The 8,411-nt window shown below is 46.6% G+C and overlaps 1 long non-coding RNA gene across 1 annotated transcript; it reads right to left on the bottom strand.

Annotated features, from left to right (window-relative positions):
• Positions 1–2,751: 2,751 nt before the first annotated feature.
• On the bottom strand, positions 2,752–4,614 carry LOC132659093 (uncharacterized). The gene is made up of 2 exons (XR_009599051.1): positions 3,965–4,614; positions 2,752–2,823 (listed from the first exon to the last, which is right to left on the bottom strand). It is a non-coding gene; the product is annotated as an uncharacterized LOC132659093 (long non-coding RNA).
• Positions 4,615–8,411: the final 3,797 nt, after the last annotated feature.

The raw sequence follows: 8,411 nt of genomic DNA, 5'->3' as shown, positions 1-8,411 counted from the left end.
CTACAGTTGCTGTTGCTGTTACTGAAGCCACGGCGAGAATTGATGCGATGACAATGCCAAGCATTCTTCGAGATCGATGGAGAAGAGTTTGTACAGCATTCACAAGATGAGTGACAGCAAAGAGTCCGACCAAGGTCGAGTAAGATTAACAGGCAACCAAAGTTCAGTCCTTGCTTTCACAATGACCAAAGAATAATTATTGGAATGGACCATCTTGTTTCAACATTTTCCACCAAGAACGATTTATGCATTGAGTCAAGTTACAATCAGAACATGATATAACTCCCAAAATTTCATTCCAAATCCATTGCCCATACAGTAAAGAATAAGGAAATTTTACACATACTATAGCAGAGTAAGATTTATTAATATGCAAATGAACTTGAAATGGCCCCTTAGTGATATCATACATTTTTCCCCCTTTCTTATTTTTTCAATGTATTTTCGAAGAGTCCGATTAGCTCTTTCAATTATAGCTTGTCTTTGACTATTATAAGGAATACCAAAAGTGTGCTTAATATGATATTGTTTTAAAAATTGAGATAATTTAGAGGATTGATATGCGGGAGCATTATCAGTTTTTAATTTTATAGGTATGCCCATAATAGCAAAACAAAATAATAAATGAGTAATAACAGAATCTGCCTTTTTGAACTTAAAGCTGTAGCCCATTGAAAATGAGAATAAGTATCTATAGTATGATGAACATATTTTTGTTTACCGAATGAAGAAATAAAAACAACATCCATTTGCCAAATTTGGTTAGATTGTAGTCTTTTGGGATTTACTCCAGGAGGGGCAAAGGGCAAAATAAACGGTGCACATATGGAACAAGAACGAACAGTGCGTTGAGCTTGTTTTCGTGTTAACGAATAAGTTTTTTGTAACCCTTTAGAATTAGTATGATGTAAACAATGTTCTTGTGTTGCAGACTGTAAAGGATAAAGTAAGGCATCAATATTTGCATTTCCTTGAGATAATGGTCCGGGGAGAAGAATGAGCTCGTATATGAGTAAAAAAGACAGGGTTAGTTCGCCTAATTAATAATTGTTGAACCTGAAAAAATAATTTATCAATATTAGTTTTAAAGTTACCGGTAAAGTGGCTTCAGGAAGATAAATACATGAAAAGACTGCATATTTAGAATCAGAAACAATATTAATAGGAATATCAAAAAATCCTGTAATGCCAAACAAATGGCCCAAAGTTCAGCAGGCTGCACAGAAGAAAAGGAATGTGGAACAACTTTAGAAGTAGTATCAGTCCAATAGCCAGCAGTATTTTTATTGGCATCTGTAAAAATAGTTTTTCCTTCAACTGGAATATTAGATATAGGAGATTTACAAACCATTGATGTATGTCGAAGAAAATCTATCATTTTAGATTGAGGATATTGATTAGAAAAAGTCCCTGAATAAGATGCAAGAGCTATCTGCCAATTTTCATTAAACTGTAAGCAATTAGAAATTTGGGTGGAAGTAAGTTGAGTAATAATTGTTTGAGGGTCACTTCCAATTAACTGAATAATACGGCCTCGACCTTTCAAAATAAGGAAAGCAATTCTATCCGTATAAGTAGTAAGCTTTTTGTATAATTATTGGGTAAAATACCCACTCAATCAACCCTGCAGATTGAGCAATAACTCCAGTAGGAGAATAGGGAGTATGGAACACTATGAAATATATAGGTTGATCTTGTTGTAGATAAGTAAGAAACCCTTCATTCAACCGTTGCTCTACAAAGTGTAATTCCTCTTTTGCTTGAGAAGTAAGAGATCGAGGACTGTTAAGAGCAGTATCACCCTCTAAAGTAGAAAATAAATGACGCAATTGATGTGTAGGAATCCCTAACATGGGACGTAACCAGTTCATATCACCCAAAGGCTTCTGAAAATCATTAGGAGTTTTCAAATTATCTCGTCTAATTTGGACCTTTTGAGGTTTTATTCTTTGTCGTTCCAAAAAAGCACCTAAATATGAAATAGGAAATTCAGTTTGAATTTTTTCAGGAGCAATTTGAAGATTAAAATCACTTAAAGCTTTCTTTACATGAATAAAAAATGTATCTCGTTCCTCTTTACTAGGAGCTGCCAATAGAAGATCATCCATATAATGATAGAGAAGACAATTAGAAAATTGTTGTCTCACAGTAATAAGAGCACGATTAACAAACTCCTGACAAAGTGTAGGGCTATTAATCATTTCTTGAGGCAACACTGTCCATTGATAACGTTTTACGGGCTGCCCATGATTATACACTGGAATAGTAAAAGCAAATTTATTTCTATCTTTTATTTGCAAAGGAATATTAAAAAAACAATCCTTCAAATCTAAAACCATCAAAGACCAATCCTGTGGAATCAAAGCAGGAGAAGGGAGACCTAATTGCAAAGCTCCCATAGGTTCTATACATTTGTTAACTGCCCTTAAATCAGTTAACATTCTCTATTTACCAGATTTTTTCTTAATGACAAAAACAGGAGAATTCCAAGGAGACGTAGAAGGTTCAATATGGCCAGATTGAAGCTGTTCTTTTACTAATTGTTTTAAAGCCTCGAGCTTCACTTTTGAAAGCGGCCACTGCTCAACCCATTTAGGGACATCAGTTAACCATTTCAATGGGAGAGCTCGAGGAATCTGAGCAGTGGCTACAAGTTTTCCGACGAGATGGTGAGTGTTGTTCCTAAAGAAAATAAAAGATCTCTTCCCCAGATATTAATAGGTATATTAACAATGTAAAAAGAAATAGATACTTTCTTTCCATTAGACAATTGGCATGACAAAGGTTGAGTGCTTCTCCACACATCTGCTATTGATCCTAAACCTGTTAAAACAAGAGGAATTTTTTCTTTTTTCCAGTCGTTAGGCCACTGCTGGAGAGAAATAACCGAAACATCTGCTCCTGTATCCACTAATCCTTCAAACTGTATACCTTCAATAATCAGTGACATTAAAGGACGAGAGTCATTAATATATATATAATATATATTTCCCAAAATATACTTTTTCCCGTACTTCCAAAACCACCGACTCTCTCTCCCTACCTCAGCCTTGTCAGCAGCTACTAGAAATAGGGAGGCGTAAGGTGGTGCAGAAGGGTTAACAGCCTTGGAAGTTCATTTTTTATTTAATAAAACTTTTTAAAAGGCAGCAGTCATTGCCTCTACAGAATCCGAATCTTTTCCAGAACTCACATCTCTATCTGGCTCAGTGGATGAATCTGTACTATATATCATCTGGAGGTTTGGGCGGAGGCCGAGGTGAAGCCCCCTCCTTTTACCTTTATCTTTTTTTTTTCACTCATAGGCACATCTTCATATAGGGGATCTTCCTTTTTAAGAGAACATGAGACGGCCTCACTATCAACAGCCATTAATTTTAAAGCCTGTGTTATAGCGCTACATAGAGTCCACAGCCTTAAAGGAATCACATTTCCTTTTTGATGCTGCCTTCTTAACTCTTTTTGCACCACTTTCCATTTCTTCAAATTCAGCTGTACTTCTGTTTGATATTGAAACCAATAACAATGCTGCTCTATAAGACAGAACAACTCACTCAAGCGGCGAGTAGACGTTTTAATTTCTATAGAATGCAGGAGCCCCTTAACCAGCTCCATATATTGTGACTTTAAAGACGGGGAATTTCCCATAGTTTTTTCTTTTTCTTTTTTCTTTTTTTTTGTTCTTTTTTTCTTATTTTTCTTATTTTTTTGAAAGTCCCCCTATCAGCCTTTTGCTCCGGGGTGTTTACCCTTTCGGATTTTTATTTTTCTCTTTTTCTCGAAAGTCCCCCTATCAGCCTTTTGCTCCGGGGTGTTTACCCTTTCGGATTTTTATTTTTTCTTTTTCTCGAAAGTCCCCTATCAGCCTTTTGCTCCGGGGTGTTTACCCTTTCGGATTTTTATTTTTTCTTTTTCTCTATTTTCCGAAAGTCCCCCCTTTAGCCTTTTGCCCCGGGGTGCTTACCCTTTCGGTTCCGTCGAGCCCCACGTTGGGCGCCAGATGTCGGCGACGGAATGACACACCAACACTGCAGAGTGGTTTAAATCTTTATATTTTAACACTTGCTTCTTACAGCTGCTTAATTTTTTATAACTTTTGTACAACCCCCTACAGGGCAAGCTGCCAAGCACTACGATTCAGAGACTATACAGTGCGCAGGCGCAGGGCGAGATAACCTTTACCTTGGCTTATTTACTGCAGCTAAGACTTTGTTTTGGGGAACTTCCTTATCAACTTAGAATCCGTTTTGTCCCAAGGTCTGTTCCTATTGAGGAATCAGAGAAACATCCTTGTGTGCAATGCAATGTTCTTTTCCCATGGGAACAAACAGGATTTTTAGCTGAACATCTCGTTTGCAAGAATGCTCAGCCCTGGTTGAGAGTCTCGTTTGCAAGCACTTCTCAACCTTCCTTAAACCTAGTTCCCTACACTGGGCAGAACATCTCGTTTGCAAGAATGTCCAGCCCTGGTTGAGAGTCTCGTTTGCAAGCACTTCTCAACCTTCCTTAAATCTAGTTCCTTACACTGGGCAGAACATCTCGTTTGCAAGAATGTTCAGCCCTGGTTGAGAGTCTCGTTTGCAAGCACTTCTCAACCTTCCTTAAACCTAGTTCCCTACACTGGGCAGAACATCTCGTTTGCAAAAATGTCCAGCCCTGGTTGAGAGTCTCGTTTACAAGCACTTCTGAACCTTCTTTAAACCTAGTTCCCTACAGTCTTAGGCCCCGGCAACGACGGGAGAGCAATCCCGAGAGGCTCCCGAGGAACTCGCATGGGGACTGGCCTTTCCTGAGGCCCCCAGAGCGGGTCCCTGAGGTCCCCGTCGTAAGTAGAGAGCACCTGCCGCAACTCGAGAAAATCCAGGAGGTTTTGCCCTTCAGGCGAGATGAGGCCCATTTCCGCTGAGGCTTCTCTAGGCTAATCACATCTAACCACTGGAACTTCCAAAGGGTCCTTCACACCCTTGCTGCAACTCCAGAAGTTCCCCGACATAGCCGTCTCCACTCGAGAGGAGGCACGAGGGTCCCGCACACATCCAACGGAGCCCCGTTTCCGCCTCCGAGCTCGAGATGAGGGATCCTTTCCCTGTTTTGTAGGGAAAGAATTCCCGGCGTTCCCGTCGCATCGCAAGAGGAGGCGCTCTCCACAGGAAAGGCGAGAGGAACTCCAGGGTCGTGCCACCATTCCAAGAATCCCCCAGATGTGTAAGTCCATTCCAGAGGAACCTGTTTTCCCTGCACTGCCTTGACGTTCAAGCCGAGGATCGACTCCCACCACGTGTGCACGTGGAACAGCCCTGTGGGAAAGCCTCGTGGGAAAGCCTCGTGGGAAAGACTCGAGGGAAAACCATAGATCCTTTGATCCACGCGGCGGACTGCGTGACACTGCTGCTACCGCTCTGGAGGAAAGCGCAAGTGCATGCCCGCATTCGAGACGAGGACTGAATCCCCTGGGGAGACTCCAGAAGTACCCCAAGATCCATGTCAGCACTGGAGAGGAATCCTCAGGTTCCGGCCCCGACTCCACAGAAGGTCTTAGGCCCCGGCAACGACGGGAGAGCAATCCCGAGAGGCCCCCGAGGAACTCGCATGGGGACTGGCCTTTCCTGAGGCCACCAGAGCGGGTCCCTGAGGTCCCCGTCGTAAGTCGAGAGCACCTGCCGCAACTCGAGAAAATCCTGGAGGTTTTGCCCTTCAGGCGAGATGAGGCCCATTTCCGCTGAGGCTTCTCGAGGCTAATCACATCTAACCACTGGAACTTCCAAAGGGTCCTTCACACCCTTGCTGCAACTCAAGAAGTTCCCCGACATAGCCGTCTCCACTCGAGAGGAGGCACGAGGGTCCCGCACACATCCAACGGAGCCCAGTTTCCGCCTCCTAGCTCGAGATGAGGGATCCTTTCCCTGTTTCGTAGGGAAAGAATTCCCGGCGTTCCCGTCGCATCTCAAGAGGAGGCGCTCTCCACAGGAAAGGCGAGAGGAACTCCAGGGAAGTGCCACCATTCCAAGAGTCCCCCAGATGTGTCAGTCCATTCCAGCGGAACCTGTTTTCCCTGCACTGCCATGACGTTCAAGCCGAGGATCGACTGCCACCACGTGTGCTCGTGGGACAGCCCTGTGGGAAACCTCGTGGGAAAACCTCGTGGGAAAGACTCGATGGAAAAACATAGATCTTTGCTCCACGCGGCGGACTGCGTGACACTGCTGCTACCGCTCTGGAGGAAAGCGCAAGTGCATGCGCGCATTCGAGACGAGGACTGACTCCCCTGGGGTGACTCCAGAAGTACCCCAAGATCCATGTCAGCACTGGAGAGGAATCCTCAGGTTCCGGCCCCGACTCCACACAAGGTCTTAGGCCCCGGCATCGACGGGAGAGGTATCCCGAGAGGCCCCCGAGGAACTCGCATGGGGACTGGCCTTTCCTGAGGCCACCAGAGCGGGTCCCTGAGGTCCCCGTCGTAAATCGAGAGCACCTGCCGCAACTCGAGAAAATCCAGGAGGTTTTGCCCTTCAGGCGAGATGAGGCCCATTTCCGCTGAGGCTTCTCGAGGCTAATCACATCTAACCACTGGAACTTCCAAAGGGTACTTCACACCCTTGCTGCAACTCAAGAAGTTCCCCGACATAGCCGTCTCCACTCGAGAGGAAGCACGAGGTCCCGCACACATCCAGCGGAGCCCCGTTTCCGCCTCCTAGCTCGAGATGAGGGATCCTTTCCCTGTTTCGTAGGGAAAGAATTCCCGGCGTTCCCGTCGCATCGCAAGAGGAGGCGCTCTCCACAGGAAAGGCGAGAGGAACTCGAGGGTCGTGCCACCATTCCAAGAATCCCCCAGATGTGTCAGTCCATTCCAGAGGAACCTGTTTTCCCTGCACTGCATTGACGTTCAAGCCGAGGATCGACTCCCACCACGTGTGCACGTGGAACAGCCCTGTTAGAAAGCCTCGTGGGAAAGACTAGAGGGAAAACCATAGATCTTTTGATCCACGCGGCGGACTGCGTGACACTGCTCCTACCGCTCTGGAGGAAAGCGCAAGTGCATGCCCGCATTCGAGACGAGGACTGACTCCCCTGGGGAGACTCCAGAAGTACCCCAAGATCCATGTCAGCACTGGAGAGGAATCCTCAGGTTCCGGCCCCGACTCCACAGAAGGTCTTAGGCCCCGGCATCGACGCGAGAGGAATCCCGAGAGGCCCCCGAGGAACTCGCATGGGGACTGGCCTTTCCTGAGGTCACCAGAGCGGGTCCCTGAGGTACCCGTCGTGAGTCGAGAGCACCTGCCGCAACTCGAGAAAATCCAGGAGGTTTTGCCCTTCAGGCGAGATGAGGACCATTTCCGCTGACGCTTCTCGAGGCTAATCACATCTAACCACTGGAACTTCCAAAGGGTCCTTCACACCCTTGCTGCAACTCAAGAAGTTCCCGACATAGCCGTCTCCACTCGAGAGGAAGCACGAGGGTCCCGCACACATTCAGCGGAGCCCCGTTTCCGCCTCCTAGCTCGAGATGAGGGATCCTTTCCCTGTTTCGTAGGGAAAGAATTCCCGGCGTTCCCGTCGCATCTCAAGAGGAGGCCCTCTCCACAGGAAAGGCGAGAGGAACTCCAGGGAAGTGCCACCATTCCAAGAGTCCCCCAGATGTGTCAGTCCATTCCAGCGGAACCTGTTTTGCCTGCACTGCCATGACGTTCAAGCCGAGGATCGACTCCCACCACGTGTGCACGTGGGACAGCCCTGTGGGAAAGACTCGTGGGAAAGCCTCGTGGGAAAGACTCGAGGGAAAATCATGGATCCTTTGCTCCATGCGGCGGAATGCGTGACACTGCTGCTACCGCTCTGGTGGAAAGCGCAAGTGCATGCCCGAATTCGAGACGAGGACTGACTCCTGGGGAGACTCCAGAAGTACCCCAGGATCCATGTCAGCACTGGAGAGGAATCCTCAGGTTCCGGCCCCGACGCCACACAAGGTCTGATACTCCGGCAACCTCGCGAGAGGAATCCTGAGAGGCCCCCGAGGAACTCACATGGGGACTGGCCTTTCCTGAGGCCACCAGAGCGGGTCCCTGAGGTCCCCGTCGTAAGTCGAGAGCACCTGCCACAACTCGAGAAAATCCAGGAGGTTTTGCCCTTCAGGCGAGATGAGGCCCATTTCCGCTGAGGCCTCTTGAGGCTAATCACATCTAACCACTGGAACTTCCAAAGGGTCCTTCACACCCTTGCTGCAACTCAAGAAGTTCCCCGACATAGCCGTATCCACTCGAGAGGAAGCACGACAGTCACGCAAACATCCAGCGGAGCCCCGTTTTCGCCTCCTAGCTCGAGATGAGGGATCCTTTCCCTGTTTCGTAGGGAAAGAATTCCCGGCGTTCCAGTCGCATCTCAAGAGGAGGCGCTCTCCACCGGAAAGGCGAGAG

The sequence above is a fragment of the Ovis aries genome, unplaced genomic scaffold, assembly GCF_016772045.2.
Source record: "Ovis aries strain OAR_USU_Benz2616 breed Rambouillet unplaced genomic scaffold, ARS-UI_Ramb_v3.0 scaffold_1030, whole genome shotgun sequence".
Lineage (NCBI taxonomy): Eukaryota > Metazoa > Chordata > Mammalia > Artiodactyla > Bovidae > Ovis > Ovis aries.
Note: the sequence above shows the minus strand (reverse complement) of the source record. Positions and strands in the feature narration are given on the sequence as shown.